We start from the raw sequence: 24,797 nt of genomic DNA on the forward strand, positions 1-24,797 counted from the left end.
CCATTTTGTTTTTTAATAAAAACACATAGAAAACTTTAAAAAAATATGTTTTTAATGCATGAAATATTTACTTTGTTAAGTTGTAAAGCATTTACATTTGTTATTTTGGAAAATATAATTAAAAATTTCTTTAAAAAAATTATTTACCAAATCCTTACACTTTGACGATCTTAAAAATAGTTGCCTAAATCGGACCCCTTGTAAAAACCATCAAAATAACACAGAGTAAAATAACAAATAAGGTATTAAATCAAAGAAAACATAATATTTATAGTTTCAAAATATACGTAGTATAAACAGTTACTGATTAAGTTTCAAATAAACCTACAGAATGTAAAGATACAGAAGTTATAAACAGAATTACATCATTTAGCGACAAAAGTCGCAAATATAAACGTCCGGTTCAGCCCCTGCACATTCCACATGGGCCCACAGCAAGCACATAACACACATGACCCAATGTTCCCCTTTAGAATCCTCCATAAATTTCCTGTCACAAAACATACATGAAGTATCATCATCTTTGGATGGGGAGACTCCCGGCAGAATGTCCAATTCGGATCTTCCAGAGGACATGCTGTTTTCATTTTCGGTGCCTGATTCTTTCACATTCTCTCAAAATTCCAACGCCTTGTCACGAGCACTTTTCATTTTCTTGATGGCTCTGTTCCTGCACCACGTCCCCAGCCACGATTCCTTTTGCGTCCTTGACCATGATTTCGTTCTTGCTGTTCTGCTTCCTTGGCTTCTTTAGCTTTTTTATCTTCCGCTAATTGGGTTTTGTAAGGAGCAGATGTAATGACCGTAGAACTGCAGGCCTTTCGTCCTCTGTTCGAGGTCCTCTTTTTAATTTTTGGGATGGGAGTGATGTGAAATAGGCTTGTCTTAGAAGATGTGGAACTCTGAGGATCCTCAGTTGTAGCTGATGGCCGCGGAATACTATGACCTGCCAAAGACGTTGATGGTTGACTTGGTACAAACTCTACAATAACTCGTGGTTCCTCTGTGTTACGTTCTTCTCTGCTCTCTCGATAGCTCTGATTTTCTGCAGTTTGTTTCTTCAACACAGATTCATATAAACTTGAATCTCATTTTTTGTTTGCCTCTTCAATGTATTCAGCATCAGAGAAAAGCTTCTTGTTCAAGGGGTATATGCCCATTACTTTAAATCCATTGATTGCTATTTGAGCAGTTTGGCATCTAATATAGGCTTTGCCAAACAATTCCATTACATCAAAAGGACTGACGGCACACTCATTGTGCCTTAACCACTGCCTGATTTCCTCACTGTAATAAGCTTTGAGAGGACCCATGAAACTTCTATCCAGCGGTTGTAGTTTGCGCGAGGAGTGAGGTGGCAGCGACAGAATGGTAACATTATTCGCTTTTGCCAAGTCGATCAGATCAATATTCTGTGTGTGGCTAAAGTGGCCATCCAAGAGCAACAGCACAGGTTTTTCATTCGTAGGATGGGCAAACTCGATGAAGTGTCGAAACCACTGAGTGAAGGAGTTGGTTTGGATCCACCCTGAAGGGTGCGCTGCAAAGATTGTTCCTGGTGGAGCACCCTTTTTCAACTGTTCACTAATATTTTTCCTCGGAAAAATTACTAAAGGTGGTACAAATGAGCCACTAGCAATAATACAAGCAACAATTGTTATAAGTGCCCCACGTTCTCCTGATGTCAAGGCAGCAACCTGTTTTTTACCCTTAAGGCCAATTACTTTTGCTACTTTACTCCACTCTCATCAACATTGTAAATTCTGTCAGGAGAAAATTTACCTTTCTCATAAATATCTTCCGGAACATTATAGAATTTATCTGCATTTTCTTTGCTGAACCCAAGAGCTTGGCTGTAGGATGTTCCAGTAGGCTTCCTTTCTGACAGTTTGGTTTTGTGGCGTTTAAGAAAATGTTTTACCCACTTTTTCCCAGCAATTCCGTCTTTGAAAGGATGTTCAATGTAATTTCTCTCTGCCAATTGTACAGCAATTCTTCGCAAGTCATTACGAGTAAGTCCAAAAAAAGAAGCTTCCATAGCAAGACAATAATGAACAAGCTCATGTTCAAGATCTTCACCCAAAACTGTAAGTCTGCCTCTTTTTGTCATTGCTGCTTCCTCAGGAGTACCGTAATTCCTGTCGGACAACCTCATTAGTGTGGTTATCGGAACATTAAACTGTTTACTGGCCTTCTTCCAACCCATCTTTTTCTTCCGAACTGCATCAATAGCTTTAGTCATTTTAGATGGACTCCACTTTCTTTGATCAATTTTCCCCATTATCCTTTTGGAATCTGCAACAGAATTCCAAAAGTATAAGAGTATATACAAATAGAAGCCGACATAAGACATGAATATGTAAGGGGTTCGGTTAAGGGAACAAGGGGTCCGGTTTAGGCAACTGAAGGGGGTCCGGTTTGCGCGACTGTAGCTAACATATTGCTAACCCAATAAATTTTTAATCAATCATCTAAATGAAACGGTTATTTTAATGTTTTATCTCACATTATTTCACTACCATCGACCGACAAATACTACGTTTTTTTTGTTTTCATCGTATACTTTGAGATATTTTTCCTTTAGGGTTCTTTATAAAAGATGTTGTAAAATATTGCCGCCGCTACGTAATGATTTTCCAGAGTTGACACACACAGAATTGAAGAGCGTATTGTTTCCATTACTCTAAAAAGTTTTCAACCAATGTGTTTGCTCGCGTTAGCACTATCGTTCTATATTTAGATCACTTGTTATTGTGTTTAAGCGGAGGTATTTGCCTTTTGCTCGGGGTTCGTATCCCATCCGGTGGGTACGAGTGGTTAGTTCTGTGTGTAAATGTGGCGGACGTTGCTGTGAGCCTGCGAGTGTTCTCGAGTTGCTCTTGTTTCCCTCTCAAAAGCGGAATGTAGTTGACGTTACAATGCATCGGTGTGGGGGTTATCTCTAAGTTAATTGTATCAATCGTGGAATTTCGCAACCAGTATATAGAGCGAATAAGAGAGATAAAGAGAGAGAGAAAGAGAGAGAGATATGAAGAGAGAGGTTTTGTAGGTTTTTCATTAATGGTTTTACAATTGTGAGTTAGCGCACATACTTTTTAATAGTTGTAATTAGATTTATTTTTTAAATACATTGTAATTTTATCCTCCTAATTTTGCTTCACAACGATTATACACTAAAAGATTCCTGTGAGGTTAATAAAAGTATATATATATATTTTTTTTTTTTTTATTTAATGCATGTGGCTGTAGAGATTAAATTGATGGTACTATCTTCTTTCCACCCAATGGTGCTATGATGAATATTTGTCTGTGTGTTCGCTAGCTTTTTTTATATTTATTTTTTCTAGTTCAATTGTGATATGTGCTTACTTTCATATACAATGCTTGGGGTGTAATGGAATTTTCTGCTTCATTGGGGTTAGTATTGAAAGGGTAGGCTACTTTGATAAATATGTTTTGAATTTTGTGTCTTGTATAGTATTTATCTATCATTCATGCATATATTCGTGTGTCATTGTATCTCGGTGAACTTATGTTTTGTGGAATATGAGTGTTAAGTTGGCTAGTGCGATTTCTTACATTGTATGTATTTAAGGTTTAGGAATAGCTAATATTATGTTACCATGTTGTCTTCCGGCCTGTTTTCACTTACACTATGAGATTGCTAGCCTGGTTTAACGTACATGTTTGATTTTTTTAGATGCGTCTTTTACAATAATTACATATTGGTTGCGCAATGGCAACCCCTTCTGTCTGTGAAGGACACGTCTGGCAACTCGTGCTGGGCTGCGGTGGCCGGCAGAGTTTAAGGTCTTTATATGGGTTTGTGAAAGTGATGGAGAATATTCTATTAAGTGTGTTGTGTTTAGCTACTATCGGTGCTGTTGTTTATATATATTACAGTTCTCTTTGTTAATCAATGTAAATTTAGATTTAAAATAAGTATAAAGGTTCTAAACATGATGGTGGAAACATCCTGGAAGTCGTGTGTGTGTGTGTGTGTTACGATCTAACCTTGTGTTTCGATACATATGTGGGACAATGTGTGCTACTGCAATGTTTATCATCCTTCATCCGCGAGGGAATTGGTCTTTGAAGCTTCATCTTACTGATCTATTTGCGTTTTTTTCACCTTTCTGTGTTTGTAATGTCTGAACTTTGTTTACTTTTTGAAGTGATTCCATATTATTGGTAATTTGGTTTGCTTTTTAATTGTATATTTATATCTATATGCTTCTGGATAACCTAAGTCATTGTTAAGTGCATTTTTTTGTAATATTTATGTTTGTAACCACTGGATGTTTTATTATTATTACTTCATTATGTGTACAGGCAACTAGTGGTGACAGTATGGTTCTAGATATACGACATACCCGAGGATTTTTTTATATGTTTCGTATTTAAATTGTTATAATTGTATGGTTGGTATCTAAATATACATAATTCCGTACTTATCGTTTCTTGTCACTACATAGCACTTGAGCAAACATCAAATTTCTTACACTGATCCATTTTTTCTCAACTTGTGTGCGAACATACATAATTAAAATGATTTGTGCGAACATGAGTTCGCAATTCCTTTCAATATACTTAATTATAATGCGGAATCTCTCTTCCATATGGGTTTTTAAACTTAGCTTTCGGTTAGGTGAACAAAAAAAATAACCTTTTTCTTTTAAATAATGAATTTAATTTATTTGGGATGTGACATTTAGTATAGGAAACGTGTTTTGTCGCACGCTTCATTATATTCATTTAGCTTAGTCCTTTAACTTTTACACGTCTTTAACGAGTGATTCTCTTTTTAAAGTCTGTGTCTTTAACTCTTTCTATTTCACATGTATGTTATTAGGGATTGTGACTATTACCATCGAACATTTTGTGTTGGGGAAGCGATGTCTGATCTTTCTGAATGCGTTTTTTTTTTACGCTAGGTATTTTAAATTTTTAAATATATATTTATACTTAATTGTACTCTCATGTGTTTACGTCAATATTTACCTAATTTTCTGTTCAGTTTAGACTTTTGTAATTTCTCTTTTGGTTCATTCTCCTGTCTTATGTTTTTTGAGGCTGTGATATTTATTGTATTGTTTCTTTTATATATTACTTTCAGTTATGGCGGTTACACCTGTTCTTATTGGCATACATGTGTCTTTTTAGTACAGCATCTGTAGTATATGAAATGTAATTTCTCCTGACCATCTCTGTGGGTTTATGAAGTGTCTGGGTTTGAGTCTTATGATCGTTTCGATGTAGGTTGCAATATGCCTGTAGGCGTTGTTTTGGTTTTTTCGAGTTGACTTGTTATTTTTGGTAACTATATTATGATAATATTAAAGGATTATATATGTGATGGTAGAATTTCAAGGAACGTTTATGATGAGAATTATACAGTTTTGTTTGTGTACACGCTTTAGTTACTTCAATACTTATTATTAGTATTATCCTGACACTATGTTTATTTTAATGTAAAGATATTTTATATAGAAGAGAATTGGTTATTTTATGTCTGGCAATACATGGATTAGCACTAGTAGGTAGTACATAGTTGGTGGGCAATGAGTATTCGTACACCACATGTTTACTTTCATGTAATTATTATTTCCTTCTTTACTCCTTGTCACTTGAAAGTCGTTGTCGGGCTTCGTCGTTCACGTTACTTAGTTTAAAGGCATGGGTGGTGTAATTAATAGTTTGCAAGGCATCCTTGTTGTTTTAGATATTTTGATATATTATTTTTTTCTTGTTGGAGGCTTGTTTTCGGGGGCGGCTGCGTGTGTGTTATTACCGTCTGCCCCTCCGGCAAGTGAAAGTTACTTACTGGTGACCTCACGAGGTTCGCCGAGGCGACTGTGGCGGTCTCTTGGGGAAGGCAGATACAATTTTTGTGTTTTCTGGACTATCGCCGAAGCGATGTGGTGTTTGAGAGATGGAATTGCTATGTCTGTTATTCTGCAAACGATTTTGGCTAAGTGGTTATTAATATGAATATCATCGTGTGTTCTTTCACAAACATTACTGGTGTGTTCTATTCTGGTTTCGTCGGAATGGGGTTATAGTGCTTCTTATGCTTAATGGAATGCATAGTAGTAGAATATATATTCTTACCTGAACCAGTAACCTTTTATTTTACGTTTTGTTATTAACGCCAGAGCTTCATATGCTTATTGGGTGTATTTATATAGGTTATTTATTTTATTTACCCCGATATATCCTTAATTATTATTTACTAGTATGAAGTCTATAGTTGGTCTCTGTTTATTCATCTACCATATATAGAGATTGTTTTTTTATCTAGCCTTGATGGGAAGTTAACAATAATCTTATAAGCATTTACAACATGACTCATATAATATTCTTTCACTCCATATTTAGAACACCACACTCTATGTAATGAGCGAAAGGGAAGGATGGATAACACTTAATATTTTTTGTATGATTATTTAATAATGATGGTATGACTATTTCAAATTAGTTATCGGTATATTGGGGTCTTTATACTTGCAATGATACATAGTTTATTAGAATAACATGCTATGTTTATAGCCGGGAACTAGTTTACTTATATGAAAGATATATTAGTCAGAGCTGATGATAAGCATATGTATTACAGAGACCGTTAAAACGACTTATGTTTATATTCCTACAAAGTTTGACTGTATAAACCTGCAGGTATTTAGTTTAGGGTATAACACGTTTTACTTACATATATATATATATTATTTAATGGCTATACATACACTTTATTACTATATTTAATAACGTCTTGTGGCTATATCGCTTTGTACTTCCTATTTATTGCCTACACAAATACTATAACGAATTTTATTTATTAATGAATGTATACTAGTTGGGCTAGCACTAAAGACTCGTATGTGCGTCTTTTTAACAAATGGGAATAGCATGTTTTGTCTCTGGTGTTGTGCCGTTATTTCGCGAGGCCTTATGTGGGCTGTGGTGTATTTTTTGGTTGTTTAATAACATATTTTGATTATGTAGGTATTTTATGGTTATTGATATTTATTTGTGTTGTCATTTCTCGGGCCATGTCATTTGGTGTGTTGGAGAGTGTGGTATTTTTATAATATTGTTCTCGTAGATAGATTTTTTTAAAGTTTCGCGTTTGTTTTATTTTACCTATAGAGATTTTTACTCTTTGCATCATGGTGTCTCAATAAGCGATTTTATTATTTCATGGGGGTTTTCACTGCATTGCGCTGTATTGCGTTTGTGAGTGCATTTTGATTGTTTTTGTTATGTTTTAATTATTTTTTTGTTATTTATGGTAATTTTTTTGTCACATGCATTCGGCGGTTTCATGTATCACTGGGCTGTACGTTTTTTATTGTGTTCCGTGAAATCTGCTGCAAGCTACTATAGCACGCGGCGGGCCAGGGTCGACAAACAGCTTTCTTTTCGTCGCACCGGGAATTTGAAAACAGTTTGAGGAGTGCGTCTACGGAGTACAGACGTGCGCTCCCGCTTTGTAATATATTTTATAAATTTACTTATCGTTAAATGCTGTCGGTTGTGCGGGTTGCTGTCCACACGGCGTATATAGGTGTTACTATTTTTAATATCTCTTTTCGTCTGCGTTTTTATTTTTAATTACATGTCGCCGTGTTGGAGTGGGTGCATTCCGGTGAGTTTTTCCTTTATGTATGCTTATTTGCGGTGCGCGAACAGGCTTACAGCTCCCCTACACGCTCGTTTGTTCAACGTTTATTTATATTTATTTGTTACAAGTCGCCGGGGTGGGCAGGATGTGTTCCGGTGATTTTATTTTATGTATGCTTATTTGCTATTTTTTTTATTACCTCGGTAACATACGTAATTTGTTTCTGACGATCGTGCCGCAGCTACATTTTATTTTTAATTACTGAACGCTATGTGTTGACTGTAGGGGTCCTAACTATGCTTATTCATGCTATCGCTATGGCATATGTTATCTGGTCCAGTACTATTAAATGGTGATCTACGGTTTTTTAACTATGCTTATTTTTATGTATTTACAATATTATAAATTTTAACTATGCTTATTACTTCAAGCTTATTTTACGTTACGTTTCTCGCTCTCCTCTGTGACATTAAAGATGTCGGTGTGTATATGTGGCACTCCATTTAGTCTTAGCCAGTATGGCAGGGGTTTTTAAGCATGGCTGCAAATGATTTAGGCATAGCTAGTATGGTTGGGGTTTCTTTTAGGCATACTTGGGGGGTGGGTGTTTTAAGCATACTAGGAGTGGGGGTGGCACCTATAGTTTATTTTTTTTATTACCTCGGTTACATACGTAATTTGTTTCTGACGATATTGCCGCAGCTACATTTTATTTTTTAATTACTGAACGCTATGTGTTAACTGCAGGGGTCCCTTAATACATTCCTGGTCGCACGAGCGGGGCTCTCAGCACGGCGTTTGTACTCGACGTAAAGTAATGCATAACACATTGGCCGAGAGCCGATTACTACACATTGTTTGTATAATATTTATTTTTTACTTGACGTAAAATAATAGTAACTATGCTTAATACTTAACTTTCTTTACATACTTTTAAGTTTTACCTATGCTTATAACACTAAAACATATTCGTGAGCGGGCCGCTCCCGCTTTGTAATATATTTTATAGGTTTACTTATCGTTAAACGCTGTCGGTTGTCCATACGGCGTACATAGGTGTTACTATTTTTTAGTATATCTTTTCGTCTGCGTTTTTATTTGTTACATATCGCCGGGGTGGGCGGGATGCGTTCCTGTGAGTTTTTATTTTATATATGCTTATTTGCTATTTTTTTTTATTACCTCGGTAACTTATGTCAATCGTGCCGCGGCTAATTACTTAACGCTACGTGTTAACTGCAGGGGTCCTAACTATGCTATCCTAATATTATATAATTTAATTATGCTTATTACTTAAAGAATTTTTTTAAAGACATTATTATGCTTATAATATGATGTGTGGGGTTAGAATTGCGCAGTGTAAGAGTGACGCTCCAGCGGACAACATCTCGCTCTCTCTGCGCGGGATTTTTGAGGTTATGTTTCTTTAGTCATAGCTGGTATGGCGGGGCTTTTACGCATACTGGTGGTGGGAGTGGGGTAGACATAGCTAGTATGGTGCCTTTTTTGAGGTTATGTTGCTCCGGGTATTTAGTCATACCTAGTATGGTGGTGTTTGTTTTAAGCATACTGGTGGTGGGGGTGGGGTAGTCATAGCTGGTATGGCCCCTTTTTGAGGTTATGTTTCTCTCAGGTATTTAGTCATAGCTAGTATGGTGGTGTTTGTATTAAACATATGCTGGGTGGTGGGATTGCGGTACTTGCTTTTCGATATTTAAACATGGCGGTATTTTATTTCTTTTCCAACTTTAAATATGGCTGTTGAAAATTTAAATTTCGCGGTTTAGGCATAGCTAGTATGGCAGAGGTTTCTTTTAGGCATACTTGGGGTGTGTGTGTGTGTTTTAAGCTTACATCATGGCGGCATAGGCATAGCTAGTATGGCGGGGGTTTTAAGCATACAACATTGCGCCTTTATTATGCTTATAATATGATGTGGGGATTATAATTGCGCAGTTTATGAGTGACGCTCCAGCGGACAACATCTCGCTCTCTCTGCGCGGGATTTTTGAGGTTATGTTTGTTTTAGTCATAGCTAATATGGCTGTGTTTTTTTAAGCATACTGAAACATGGCGGGTTGTTTTCGAACGTTAACTGTTTAGGCATAGCTAGTATGGCGGTAATTTAATAAACATGACGGTATTTTTTTTTAAATTTACATATATCGGTATTTTATTTCTTTTCGAAATTTAAATATGGCGATTAAGCATACTCGTAGTGGGGGGTTGGAGTGGTTTAGTCATAGCTAATATGGCGGTGGTTGATTTAAGCATATTTTTTTAAGGACATGGTGGTTGTGGAGTGGTGGTGGTCTATAGGCATATTTTTCGAAATTTAAACATGGCGGCGATTGTGGAGTGATGGGGTCTATAGGCATAGCTAGTAAGGTGGGGTCTTTAAGCATGTGCTTGCTCCTTTCCAGTACGCAGCGATGGCCTGACCTTGTTTCTCTGTGGTAAACACTTTCACTGTCACCCAGCAGGTAAACACATTCCTGGTAGCCGGCGCACGAGCGAGGTTTCTGGCGGTTGTGGAGTGGTGTATTTCTTTTCGAAAGTTAACTGTTTAGGTATAGCTAGTATGACTGTATTTTTTTTAAATTTAAATATAGCGATATTTTATTTCTTTTCGAAATTTAAATATGGCGATTAAGTTTACTCGGAGTGGGGGGTTGTAGACGTTTCTTTTCGACTATAATATGGCGGGTTAAGCATATTTAAATATGGCGGTTGTGGAGTGGTGGGGGTCTATAGGCATATTTTTCGAAATTTAAACATGGCGGCGATTGTGGAGTGGTGGGGTCTATAGGCATAGCTAGTATGGTTGCGTTTTTTTAAGACATGGCGGTTAGGCATAATGGCGGGGGTTTTAGGCATACTTGGGGTGGGGTGTTTGCTTTTCGAAATTTTAAAGACATAGCTTCTTTTAAGCATAGCTTCTTTAAAGCATATGTTCGTTATTTAATTCTCCATACTTCATCTGGTGCCGTGGTCTAGTGGTTAAGGCGCACGCCTCTTAACCACGACGTTGGTGCGTCCCCGGGATCGAATCCACCCAGTGCCCAGGATTTTTTGTATACAATTCCCGCCTTCGGAGCGACTGTGGCGCGCTCCGGTAACTAAAGGCTGAACTAAGATGGCGGCCTCCAGCAGACGGTGGCGCGCCCTGGTAGCCAATGTCAACAACAATGGCGGCGCCCATGGGGGTACTGTGGCCTGTGTTTACATTTCGATGTTTACATCGGTCCCAGTACTCCTTACCTCCTCCTACTGACAGCTATTTTACTTCTTTCTGGACCGTGAGCCACCTTTAATCTTAAAATCGCACACATCGCACCCCGCCGTCGTTTCCAATGATTCGAACAAAGTGACGGGGTTGCACTATTTTTATTGGCGACCACATAGCGAGTTATGGGAACGTAAGAGTTCCTGGTATCGCTGTCACACGCTCCCGGCCGAGCATATGAGGAAACGGCGGCATAATTCAAGCATTTGTACTCTCTATTTTTTAAATATACTATAAGATAAAATTTTTAGTGTTTGTAATGTAATTAAAAATATTACATATTTAAGTATTCTTTATAAATTCCCGCTTCATTTGTCGCCACTTAAGCAAGCATAGAATACTTATGGATAGCCAGTTCGTGTACGCCAACGACATATATATATATATATATATATATATATCATAGACCCTGCTTCATCTATGCGCTCCATACAACCGCCTTGAGGTCAACATTAAACAGCTGATTGTGGGCCACTAGGGTTTGTTATTGTTTACAGCGTAATGGCAATTCGTGATACGAAACATGGTTCTGAATTAATTAGAATACATATGCGTGTATTTGCTGTAAGATATTGTGATAATTAAATGACTTACACGTCAATAAAGGTGCTTTAAATATTCCTGTGGTTTATTTATATCATTTTACTGATGTACGACGTATTTTGGAGCATAATGCGAAGTGTTAGTGTTCGTCCTTTTCACAGCATAATTTTTTTTTCGAATGTGTTTTTTTTTAAATTACTTTAACACTATTATATTGCGTGTTTTGTTCAATTATAGAATAATTAGAAACTTGAAAACCTAAAATGTTAAATCAGTGTTGCCATAATGAAGTTTTAAAATTACAATAATTTTACGATAGCATCTCGTTCGGCATGTTGAGCTGGGATGAAATATACAAAAAAGTTGCTAAAATTAATGAATAATAATTAAAAATTTTGTACTTTTATTAAATGTCTCTAAAAAAATATTTCTTTAGGTTAGAGTATGACACTGAGATCTGGGCTGTATAGGTACTCAATCTAAAACCATATATTGCACGGAAAAGTGTTAGTGTTACGAAATGCATGACTTCGGGGTTTCACATAATTAAAATTACCACTGCATCCCTTGATGCATTACTTTCATTAACAAAAATGGTTCTGAATATGCACCAAATAAATGCTTACCCACACAGGTTTACTGATTTTTAAACAGCACTAACTTGGTGCACACACTCTTAGCTCTCTCCAAGTGTAAGTGATCTGAATATTGTTTTCCTGTGCGATACAATCTAATTTTTATGTATCTGGTAAGTATGGACTTTAAAAGTTGTATCTTATGGTTATGTTAGGGTTGCTGATACAGTATATGTTCATCTAGCACAGGGAACAGAGATAAATCGAGGCCTCTCATTATTTTACACAAACAGTGTTCAAACTTTATGCAAAGCCAAATTTGAGAGCTCAATCCTACAATACTTTTCAGCCAAATGGCATAACTTAACATCTTCAGCAGGTCTCACCAATCCACCAATATTCTTCCTGTTCAGAAGCCTAACTCGTTTCCTCTGCAACTAGTGCACTACAACAATTGTCAAAATTAATCTCTTTCTACAACTTCCTAACAAAGCCAGCAATGTACCCCACTACATCATCTACATATTCACTCAGTCTGGTAGAACTTACTGGTGTATTGTAGCTGTGGTCATGTCAACACTCCACAGCAACAGGAACACTACAGTGTATGTTGAGGAAGGGATCACTAATATTCCTTTTCCCACTGCTTGCATTCAAAATAGTGGTAGAATCAGTAGCTTGGAAGTTGGAAGATGTGGTGGTGCCTATTTGTATGTGCACTAGCAGGCACTTGAAAGCTGCTTGAAACTGTTTCGCAGTTGGATTGTTGTTATGGCCCCCATGACTCCTTACTGCACTGAAAAATAACTCCAGAAGGTCCTGGCTTTTTTTGTATGTCAACAATAATTTCATCAAGTCTGTTTTGACCACATAATCATACAAACCCAACAAACTTTTAATACATACAAGGAATCCAATGAAACCTGTCTTTCTGTTGTTCAAATACATTGGTTTCCCACCTGGTGATTCACATAATGTCAATATATAATTATTTGTGACAACCAAGAATTCCTTCACTTTGTCAATGTTTTGTTCAGAGAGAGGTGCTTCGTAACCCTTTGCCAGCAAGTTTCAACTGTTCAAAATATCAAATAAATTATTGAAAACTTCTATAAACCTGAAGGTAGACTCAGATCCTTCAAATTCAACCAACTGTAAATCTTGGCTACAAAACTTTAAATCATCAGCAACACACTGGCTGAATAGTTGTGCAGTTAACTTCACTTTCATATTTTCGCTAGACCAATTTATGTGGCATTTTCCCCAATTTTGTTGCCGCATGTAAACCTTGAGACCTTTGAAGTTTCTCTAATTCCTCAATAAACCTCCACAGAATAATTCCATTCTCATCCACTAAACTACCCTTGCTGGCCAAACAGTTCCTGACAAGTTTCAACATGTGACATGGGTCAAGAAACAGGCTTACCTGTATGAGGATCTGTGATCCAAGTTTTCATATCAGGTACTGAAAACTTGGCTCCAAGATGTTCAGCCATAGATAAGTTTGATGCAGCACAATCAAATGTCAATGATGCTACAACTATGCCACAATCAAAAAGAATCTTGAAGCATTGTCTTGCAAGATTTGCACGTTCCATACCATTTTATTATTTTTTATTTATTTCATATACTTTGACCCCTTTTCTGGGGTAGGATGCATGTCAAGTGTGTGTGTGTGTGTGTGTGTGTGTGTATATATATATTGCCGTCCGCCGCGGTCTCGTGTTCGAGGTCGGGCGCAGGTCCTAGCGGGGTGGCTGGCTTTCTTAGAGATTTCTGTTCCGGGAGGGCGCCAGGCTAGCTCGGTGTCTAACCGTGTGATGGTCGTGGGTTCGTTGCCACAGCGTGGCCCGCTAGAACCGTCGGCGGTGATGGAATTTGTTTCCTGATTAGGTTGGGTTGTTTAGGTTAATTTACATACACTGTTCTGGTTGTTCTACGGGTCGCACGTCGCGCACGGGAGGTGCGGGGTGGACGTTTTATTGTTCACGATTTACACTGGTTCATTACATTGAGCGCGAGGTCTACTCGGCGGTACATGACTGCCAGTGAGGCGTCGGAACACGTAGAAGTTTGATTACACTATTATTACAATTACACTTGACAAAACGGCACCCTGTGGTGCTCTTACGTACACGATTACACTCCACACGTTATCTGAGAGGGACACCTGCGTGCCTCTACGTGTGTTTACTTATTAAGCCCTCACGCCAGTCGCAGTTGAGGGAGAGCGTTCGATTAGCGTCGGCTAATCTCGTAATCGGTAAATTGCGACGCGCGGGCCCACCTGTGTGGACTGCGGCTCGCTACTAAATTAAAAACACGTTTAAGCTTGGATGTAGCCTGTGCCTGTGCACTGGGCGATTAACTAAAGTTCTGGGGTGGCGGGAGACGGCCCGTACCGTATACTGCACGGCCCCATGTAATGCTTTGTGTGGGGCGTGTTAAATTGACGTGGCTGGGTTAGGCCCTACACCGGAAAAGGACCGGGTGCACACGGGGAGTATTTAAAAAAAGGTTTTGGTTGTGACTATAATTACCAGATGGACGTTCGGTGAAACAAAGAAATGCTGGCTCCCGGTGGGACGTGCGTCCGTCCCGGTTCGCGAGTCGCGCTGTACTCGCGTCTGGCCCTGGCGCGAGGGGAGGGGTGAGCTCCCTGTCGCGCCAGAGTTTCTAAAGTTCCGTTATTCGTAAAAAATTACATTAATAATAAAAAGCAAGTGGCTCTAAATTCATACAATAAAACTTAATGATTAACTTAATATCTATATATGTTTTAGAATTGACATTTAATAAGTTTGTCAAAAATAAGTTTGAATATTAGAGTCAAGCTGGAGACTGTCAGTTTCTTGATAACTACTCCAGTGGCGAATGATAATGCTAATTTGGGGCGGTTTGCGTTACGTCACACGTTTCACTACTGAATTTAGGCTGAAGGCCGCAAGGGTTGCACTCACAGCTGTTTTAGTAGAAAGCTACACGTGAGTGACCCGGGCTCTCCTACGTCGCACTCTATTAATTAGGGGCTTTTGTTTGTTTCTGATTACTTTATTATTGTGTGGGGAATTTTGTAGGCATGGGGAGTGCGTTGCATGCGTAATTAAAATGGTTCGCTATTCTCTACCTTGGGCTGCGGTCCGCTCACTTGACTCAGGTGGGCCATGGCTTGGGGTGCTTTCCGTTAGCGGAGCCGAGTACTGGCGGGTGTAGGTCGGGCTTTGGGGTGGCCTTCGGCCGTACGATGTCTATATATATATATATATATATATATATATATATATATATACATACACACACACACACACACACCAGCCCCTCGAAGTAACGCTCTACTTCGTTCCAGGAAAATAGAGCGCTAATCAAAACAGCGCTAGTCAAATATGTTTTTGCCATAAGAGTGCAAGTTATTCATAATAATTGGTTCTCCAGCCACTGAAATCAGTTTGTTTGAATGTACATATTTACATACTGTTAACACATCTAAATACAATTTATGAAATATATAAATGTACAAATTCATTTAAAGTTTAAATAACCTAAAATAATACTATAATTTAATCACAGGTGGCATAATTGAACTGTACCTAGCGTATTAAGGGGCCCGCCTACCTAGGCACACATACGGTGTGCAGAGCTTCAGGAAAAACAACGCGATTTCAAAACTACTCAAGATATCCGAGTGGGGCCTATTTACGAATAGCATTTAAGAGTTCGCTGAGGACCGAAAAGTACTTTTAATTACGGATTAAGTTTTTAAACTGTATTTTTAGAAGCGTTAAAATGCCTAAAACGCGTGTTTTCAGAGTAATTTTTAGGCATAAAACAATCAGTACAGATTCTTGAAAGCACTTAAGGGGCTTGCATAACACCTTTATCTTCATTTCTCCGCCATATAATGTTACGGTCACCGCTCAAATTTCACAGTTATCCTGTGACGACGAGATGAATGCGCGCCAGTTCAGAGCCTTGCGCTTAGAGGCTATACCGCGCTGGAAGCACCATCGAGCGTCGCGCTTATCATCCCGCCTCACTAACACACATACACCCCTGACGAGGCGGGCCCCTTAACCTCATACTTCCTTACGAAGCACGTGTATACATCACATGTTATACTTAAAAATAATAGTATTTTTAACATATACCTATCAGCACAGAAAGTATGCTAATATTTACTTAATCCATTACAACCAAACCCCACTTGCATAGGAGACATGATTACTGAGCATTTTAAAATATAATTTTCACAACCCAATGTGTTATGGCCACTTCAAGTTTGTTTTTGAGTATCATAAATGAGCACTTGTCCATCGATGTCTTTATCTGTATTTGAACAATGTCTTGAGAATTTGGGTATGGTTTTCTATTGCATTCCAGATGTTGACATTCTCAAAAATCACGACACTGTTATTGTGTACGGTATCAGTGGTCTAGATAATCATGTGGTATTACATTAACTTAAAATACTTGATACACACAAGAAAAAAAATCGCATTCAACCTCAAACAAATGTTATAGAAATAAAAAAATAATATACCTATATACAATACACTAACATATTATAATAGAAAATTCCTACTTGTATGTTGCACAGGAAACCGGTATTAACATAATGGGTAAATATTTACAATCGCGGTAGATGCCAAAAAAAATGCTAACAATCCGAAAATACTTTTATTCTATGCTCTTTCACTTCCTCTTTTCAAATCAACCAGCGGAGATAAGAAATTTCAAATACTTTAGGAGATATGGAATTTTTAAATTTTGAACATGTAGAGTAGCGGTATTTGCGAAAAATAATTCTAAAAATCTGAAATTACTTTTATTATATGCTCTTTCACTTCCTCTTTACATTAAAACCGGCGGAGATAAGAAATTCCAAATACTTTAGGAGATATCGAATTTTTAGATTTTCATCACAATACCTGTGAATTCAGGCGGCCACCATTGTTTCTTGTTTACGAGACGAGTATGATTTTTTTCCGCGTAGGTGAACCGACCATTGTTGCTTGTTTACGTTTATGATTTTTTATTTTCGCGACGTAGGTAAAACGACTACATCATTTTCTACTAATGGCAAAGGAATGTACCCGCCTCTAACGTATGTGAGTTTTTAACGTTTCAAATTTTAATGTTTTATTTGTTGCGCAAGTAATAAGTAAAAAAATTACGTGAGTTCCTACCGTTCATCCTTTGTCCCGGTTTGTTAGGTCAGGTCAGCTACATTATAAATACTTTAAAACTAAACAACCATTAAAATTAATATATATTATTTTTAATGTCTGCTTAGTTTGAAAGTATTAATAATGTAACTGACCTGACCTAATCGACCATTTTAATTAATTAGGCATTCACGAACGGTAAATCAAGACGCACATAAAGTTCTGGCATTCCCGATTACACCCGAACAATTTACCTTCGGGCAACCTCGGTTTTATTTATTAATAATTATTTATATTTCTCTGTTTATTTTAATGTAGCTATACTAACCTAACTAACCGTCCATAGTGTTTTAAAGTGTTTTAATGTAGCTAACCTAACATAACATAACTATAATAAAAGTATTTTCAGATTTTAATAGATACTCCTAAACAAGCAACAATGTAGTCGTTCACCTACGTCGCGGAAAAAAAAATCATACTCGTCTCGTAAACAAGAAACAATGGTGGCCGCCTGAATTCACAGGTATTGTGATGAAAATTTAAAAATTCGATATCTCCTAAAGTATTTGGAATTTCTTACCTCCGCCGGTTGATTTGAAAAGAGGAAGTGAAAGAGCACAGAATAAAAGTATTTTCAGATTTTTACCATTTTTTTTGGCATCTACCGCGACTCTACATATGATGAAATTAAAAAATTCGATATCTCCTAAAGTATTTGGAATTTCTTACCTCCGCCGGTTGTTTTGAAAAGAGGAAGTGAAAGGGCACAGAATAAAAGTATTTTCAGATATTTAGCATTTTTTTTGGCATCTACCGCGATTGTAAATATTTACCACATAATGAACAGCCATGAGACTTGATCTGTGCTCGTATTGTGATGTACTTTTCTCCTTATTTAATGCTATAGTAAGTATATATGGCTGGTGCTTGTTTTTTGGACATTTGCAAGAAAAAAATGTGCGCTTGAAAACCCTCAAAAGACATGTAACAATTTTATGTTATAATTAATGTCTTTTTCTTCTTAAACACACATATACTAATTTACAGAGGGTCTAAATATGAAACAATGCAGTCTTAATACAATTTCATCATATAGCTTTATAATCGACATATTGTTTTCCATTTCACACAAGCTCAACATAAATGAGACTGGACTAGAATCGGCTGTCCTCACTAAACAAAAAACTTGTCTGACCAGCCTAAATGAAGTGAGATGGTGGTGTAGTAGTGGAATATAAATGGGAATGAAACAAATGTGCAATGAGAAATACTCTTTAACATTGCAATGTCACTTTCCCTAATTGAAAGACTTATTGTATCAGACAAGAGCTCAAATTGATCCAGCTTCCCTAACATTGAGTGGCCAGTGACTTTCTGAAGATACAATAGTGGCAGTCCATAAAAAAAATGGTTTCCTTAATTTTTTCTATAGATAGCATGTTAATCTACCTAAAGTTCGTGGATTAAGCTAGGTTTTATATTTGTATTTTAATACTACCAAATTGACTAAATAGCCTAAGGATAAAACAACAAATACAATATGGCAATAGTATATAGGGTCTCTAAAATCCAAATTTTCAAAGTAAATACACAAAATAATATTAACACAACAGTACTTCCACACAAACTATATTCAAATGAGATCACAAATTTATTGTAAACAAATAATATAAATAATTTTGTAATATGCAGTACAAAATTTTAAAATAATATGAATGGCGAGTTATACTTTGTGCAAAATAGAAGGTAGCTAGTTTGGCCTAACTCGTCAACAATGAAGTCATTAGAGATAGAGAAACTTATTCAAACAGACAATAGGGTTTTGGATTGTAACTTCTATGATCTATGTTATAAAACCAGCCAAGAATGCACCTGAAGTAAGTTAAGAACCATGTATAACCATAATCAGAAAGCCACACCAGGTCAAACCAGGTTCTTTCCATTTGAATACTTAACAATAGAGGCAAAGATGAAAAGGGGTATTTTCAATAACAAATAACAACATAGTCTGAGAAGTAGACTTTAATAAAAAAACTATATATATATATATATATAAATAATATATACAATACATGAAACTTTTAACTGACTCTCTATGCAGATGTTTTTGGAGATTTTTGCTGGAAAAAAAAGAAGAAAAAACAATTATTTTTAACTTGTTTCAGGTCAATTATGACATGTATGTGAGATTTTTAAACATGTAGACACTAAGTTGTTACATTATTTATTTTTAAATTACCATGCAAACAGAAAAAAAAAGTTTCTGATACCAATGATAAATTTCAAAACTAAAAGCATCTTAAAATGGACAAATTGGTATTGCAACCTATGCATTTTTTTTTCAAACTTATTAAGCAGGAATACTTCTTCACTGGGAATTTCTTAACATGCTATTTACATTCCTAATAATCAATTTAATGGTGTCTGGTTAATGCAAAGAGGCCCATGACATTGTATAATAACACATTTTAAGCAAAGTTTTAAAAGAAAACTTAAATTTAAATCCTAATGATTTCCTAATAAGCGTCTGTGTGAACAGTGCCTGTGATGTTACATCATTACAATTCAGCCCATGTTTTTGTGCAATAATACTCTAAAATTTCTAGTAATTTTTTGAGCAGATTCTCAATATTATCCTTTGTAGTGCACATTTAATGTTTATTTTCATTATTTAAATTGCTACCACTATATAACTATACACATGTAATCTAATAAATCATCATTTAATGTGTTTCCTTTATTGTCATATAATGGATGGAATTAGGTTTTGTCAAACTCTCCAAATCAAACATACTTGGTTACTACCATAATTTAGCATAAGAAAAACTAATTTAAATAGAAAAACCAATGATGCTTATGCTTAGTACAACACAACTCGAAGACTTGTACCTTCTCTGCGGTAAAGGACAAGATTTATTTCAATTATTTTGCGCTGCAATTCCAGCCCACCAATAAAATGAAGGCCAGATTGCAGAAATAACTTTGTTAAGCGAAATGGCAATTAATGAAACCGCTGTCTAATTATATGTGTAGGCCTAGTGCATTCACTTACAATAAATTACATTTATGACAAGCCAGATATAATAGCAGGCTTTATTAAATTTCCGTTAATAGTAATACGTAGGCCTACAACATACGATGTAAGTAAGTACTACAGAGTGCAGAACATAACATAATAAAAATAATTACTTAACCAGTAGAATTGTAAATTATTTCAAATAAAACACTTCAATATTTATATTAAAATAAACACAACATAATTAATTTATGTGTTGTGCACAGTAAATAAACATTAATTACCCTTAACTACGAATTATAGGTTATGAAGTATATTTACTTTAGTATATTATAAAAGCCCGAAGGTGATAACTGAATAAAATAAATTGGTTTAATCAAATGCTATTAAAACCAAAATATTTAGAAACCTATAAGCCTATATTTGTGTGATTTTTAACTAAAGATAATAAATAACCCATACATTAGCATTCGTGTTCTACAGTCAACGACCATATATAGCTACAGTAAGAAAACTCATTAGATGCTTTCGCAATTTTATTAAATCGCGAATATCCTGTTAATGCATCACAAAAATTAAAAAATCAGACTGAAAACAGCGCTCATATAAATATGGCACGGGAATGTTAAGCATACCGACAAAAAAAGACATTCCTTAACCTACAGCTTTACACATTTCGAAGACGCATAAAAGAATGTTTCTATACCGGTACTTGCTTAAGTGCGAAAGTAAAAACAAAAAAAAAGTAAACTAACATGAAATAAATAATGTTAAAACTTACAATTTATTCACCACATATAAAAATCCAAGTACCAAAATACTGCGCCAAAACAAGAAATAATACACAAAGACAAAGATTTCTAAACTTCAGTGCCAACAAGCATGATGGGAAGTTTCAATATAATGTCTCAGATACATTTCAGAATCAACCACAATGTAATATTGCCAAACGAATCTTGCTGAAATGTATCTGAAACTTCATTTATAGACATGAGTACTATGTGTCCAATGAAATGTTTATGAAATATTCCAGAAACATGACAGATGAAATGTAATCTATTCGAAACATATAGTAATGTTACTGCAATATCACAGACACGTTACTGAAACATTGTGTGCTGTATGGGTAAGCTCTGTTTTAATGTTTAAGAATAGAGAAGAGAAAATTTTACGTTTTCTATTAACAAAATGCTATCTTAAAACAATAGCGTAACTAGTTTATATTGAAATCGATTCTAAAAAAAGAGTAACTTCGTGTACTCACGACTAGGAGTCAGCGCAGCCTGTCATGCAAGATGTGAACTAACCTCGAAAGCTTCCGGCATTTCCCACTAGAGCTGCTACTGAGTTGCAAGACGGCGTAGTATCTATAAACATTAGCTAAACACACACGTAGGCGTCGAAAAATGTATTTATGAAATTTTTATTTACTGTGCAATTTTAATTAGGCTTTAAAAATTCGTGATGGCAGTGAATAACTATTACATAAAAAGGTAATATCTTTTTTTGATTCGTCATAATATTTATGTTACACAAGTGCCATCTTATATTTAATTTGTTGCATTTTGTTTGTTACATTGTGCACGTATGAATATAAAATAAATTATGTGGACGAGAATGAGCGCTACTTCGAATATATGATCGCGCTACTTCAAATCATGCCCTAATTAATTGGCATCGTTACTTCAAAACAGCGCTAATCGAACAGCGTTACTTCGAGGGGCTGGTGATTATATATATAGTTTCACAAAAACAAAACATACAATTTCACAAAAAATAAAAACACAAAATATACAATTACATTTTACTTATAAGTTATTAATTACAGCATATGAAACTACTTAAAGTATAATTAAAAGTGAAACAGAACTGTCTACTAGGGATGTAAGGGAAGGAACAAATGAAATGTCGGAGTGGGCGCCACCACGTGATGTGGGCACGTGGACCCGGCGGAGACTCCCTTTAGGGCGTGACGTGACCCGTGTAGGGCTAGGCCCGGTTCCCTTAGCAAGCGATATCGCTCCAGTGGGCTCTTAAGGCGTCCCACACGCCTTGAGGTTCTGGAGCAGGGACACGTGGTCACTCGACTAAAAATCACAAGTTCGACGTACTCCTTTTATTCCAGCAACGTTACAACACCTCTCCAATTGCGCTACATCTACATACACTCAATGAAACTTTTAATAATGCCAAACGGCGGGAAAGAATCAGTTTACAGGCTGACCAGGTCACCTCGTGGCCTGGCCTCGTGAGTTTAGGACGCGGTTCGTGGTTAAATGTTGGAAATGAACTTAAATATTTATTAAAACGAGTCGGCCACCCGGAGTAGGCCTCGCAGATACAAAAAGGTTTTAAGAATTATGAAAAGTCCGGCGGATGTTAAGAGATCAGTTGATTGAGAAAAAATATGAAGTTGCGCGGTGCTCACCAAGCATCCTACCCCGGGTGACGAACGGAACTGACTGCAGAGGCCAGGGCAGCATGGCGGCCGGAAAGCGCTGGATTTACCGTTAGCCTCTCCTGTTATTTATTACCACTTTGTTATGGTAGGAAAACCCTACCTAACGAGAATTCCCCAAAAGGCAGGACAACCGCAATACACGGGAGTCTAAGAGGTTGCATAACCCCTAGATCCCAGGAAACCCGAGACTCTCAGTCGACCGAGCCCCTAGCAACAAGGCAGTGAGTGCTGATTGGCTCAAGATGATGTCACTTCAAGTCTGTGCTGATTGGCACTTGATGATGTCATGCTGGGTTCGCCGGGTATAAACACGGGTTTGTTACCAAGCAGCAGGCAGAAGGTGCCTGGCTGCCAGCCAGAGGCTTCGGCTTAACACCGCTCCGAAGAAGACAACAGATCGTCACGCTGCCGCCATCGCCCACGACGCCCGGAACTTCGATACACCACGCCGCTACCGACTTAGAAGAATCAGCACTCGGGGCAGAAGGGAATCGCTGCTCCGCCACGAGAGACAGTCACTCTGCATCGAGAGGCAACAACCGGACTCTGCCTGCGGTGGACACGCTGCCATCTCCAGAGTCTCCTCCATCCGCAGCCGAGGTGGGACTTAGGCGAATTTCAACAAGCAGTAAGTGGAACTAACTTTTCACACTGGACCAGGACTTAGCCGCAGACGACATAATAAGAAGAAACGGACTTAACCTCAGACGCCACGACTCGCCACCAATACTCGCCAAGAGCGAGTAGGAACTCGCTCGGCGAGTAATTTTGTGAAAAGCTGCTAGTCAAATTTGAAGTCGTCAGGGGTGGGCGAATACCCCCTGAAGGAAAATAATGAAGGGAGCAGACTTTTGATTAGGGACACTCGCTCAGCGAGTGGGGAAGGAGCGAGTCGGCGCAACGAGAGTGGAAGTCGACATGGATGTCGTCCGCATACGGCAAATAGGGGTTTATAGGTAGCGTTGGCGAACTTACCCGGAATTGACTTTGTACATAGAGTAGTAAATTGATAGAGACAGGACTGAGACGTCGGATAACCGGAAATAGAAAGACGAGTTGGCCGCACCTCAATAGTGTGTAGGCGAAAGCGCCACTAGGGATCTGACTTAAATGTTAAAAAAATGGAGGGCGGACCCAAACTCGTGGCGTAGGTCTTAGTCTAATGCAAGTGTATGTTCTGAATTGTGTGTCAGATAAAGATTGTGTATAATTGAGAAAAGTTAACTCTAGTTTGGAATTTTGGTAGTAACAGGAAATTAATTCAAAGAAAATAGAATACCAAATTTATATTGTTTGTTGCCATAGCTTACACAATCGCTAAATGTCAGGATTATTATTTGTTGTTATTACGAGATTATTGCATCAAATTAAAAGTGTGTAATTTGTGTTCACAGAGATCGTCCGCCATTTGCAGTAAACCTGTTTCAGCTATTGAAGCAAACGACGACGTATCACTACCAAGTTTGCATGTTTGTCGTGTGCTATATCATAACCAATAAAAGTGTCTTGTACACAAAACTGTTTAAGTTTCTTCGCAAGATAAAAACCCAACCTATCTCCCTTGGAAACTCTGTTCGAGTCGCTGCAGGAGATAACACTTATTTAACTAAAACAAATACACTAAAATTCTATAATAAAATTATACCAAGGTTTCCTTAATTATTTATGTTGAGTATTAATTATTTTGATTGGGGTTATGGTTCAAACTGATTGCGGGTAGTTCCATTGCCTGCCGCGTGGGGCGCTGCGCTGTCCTTTCCAACTAGCACTGCAAACATAATCCTTAGGGAATATTATTTAAAGAAAAGACAGGTAGCAATTACGTAAACATTAAAATTGAATGATAAAATAAAAGGGGTCGTGGCACAGACTCTACTCTCGCCTCTTGTTGGCAGCCTCACACGCGCACACACATACCTGCACACGGGGCGGGAGGTTTGAAATAGAGGGTGGGGGTGGGAGGAGAGGAGTGGCGACGGCGTGAGGCACATCGGGCTTAGGGAGGGCGTAGCCCCGGTCGACGTCAGAACATATAACACATAATTAGTATGCAATAAAGATAGTAATAGCATAAATTACAAGTGGGTTTGAAATTACCCTATGAAATCTTTACTAGTATTAATTTTTTTTTAT

The sequence above is a fragment of the Bacillus rossius genome, chromosome 1, assembly GCF_032445375.1.
Source record: "Bacillus rossius redtenbacheri isolate Brsri chromosome 1, Brsri_v3, whole genome shotgun sequence".
NCBI lineage: Eukaryota > Metazoa > Arthropoda > Insecta > Phasmatodea > Bacillidae > Bacillus > Bacillus rossius.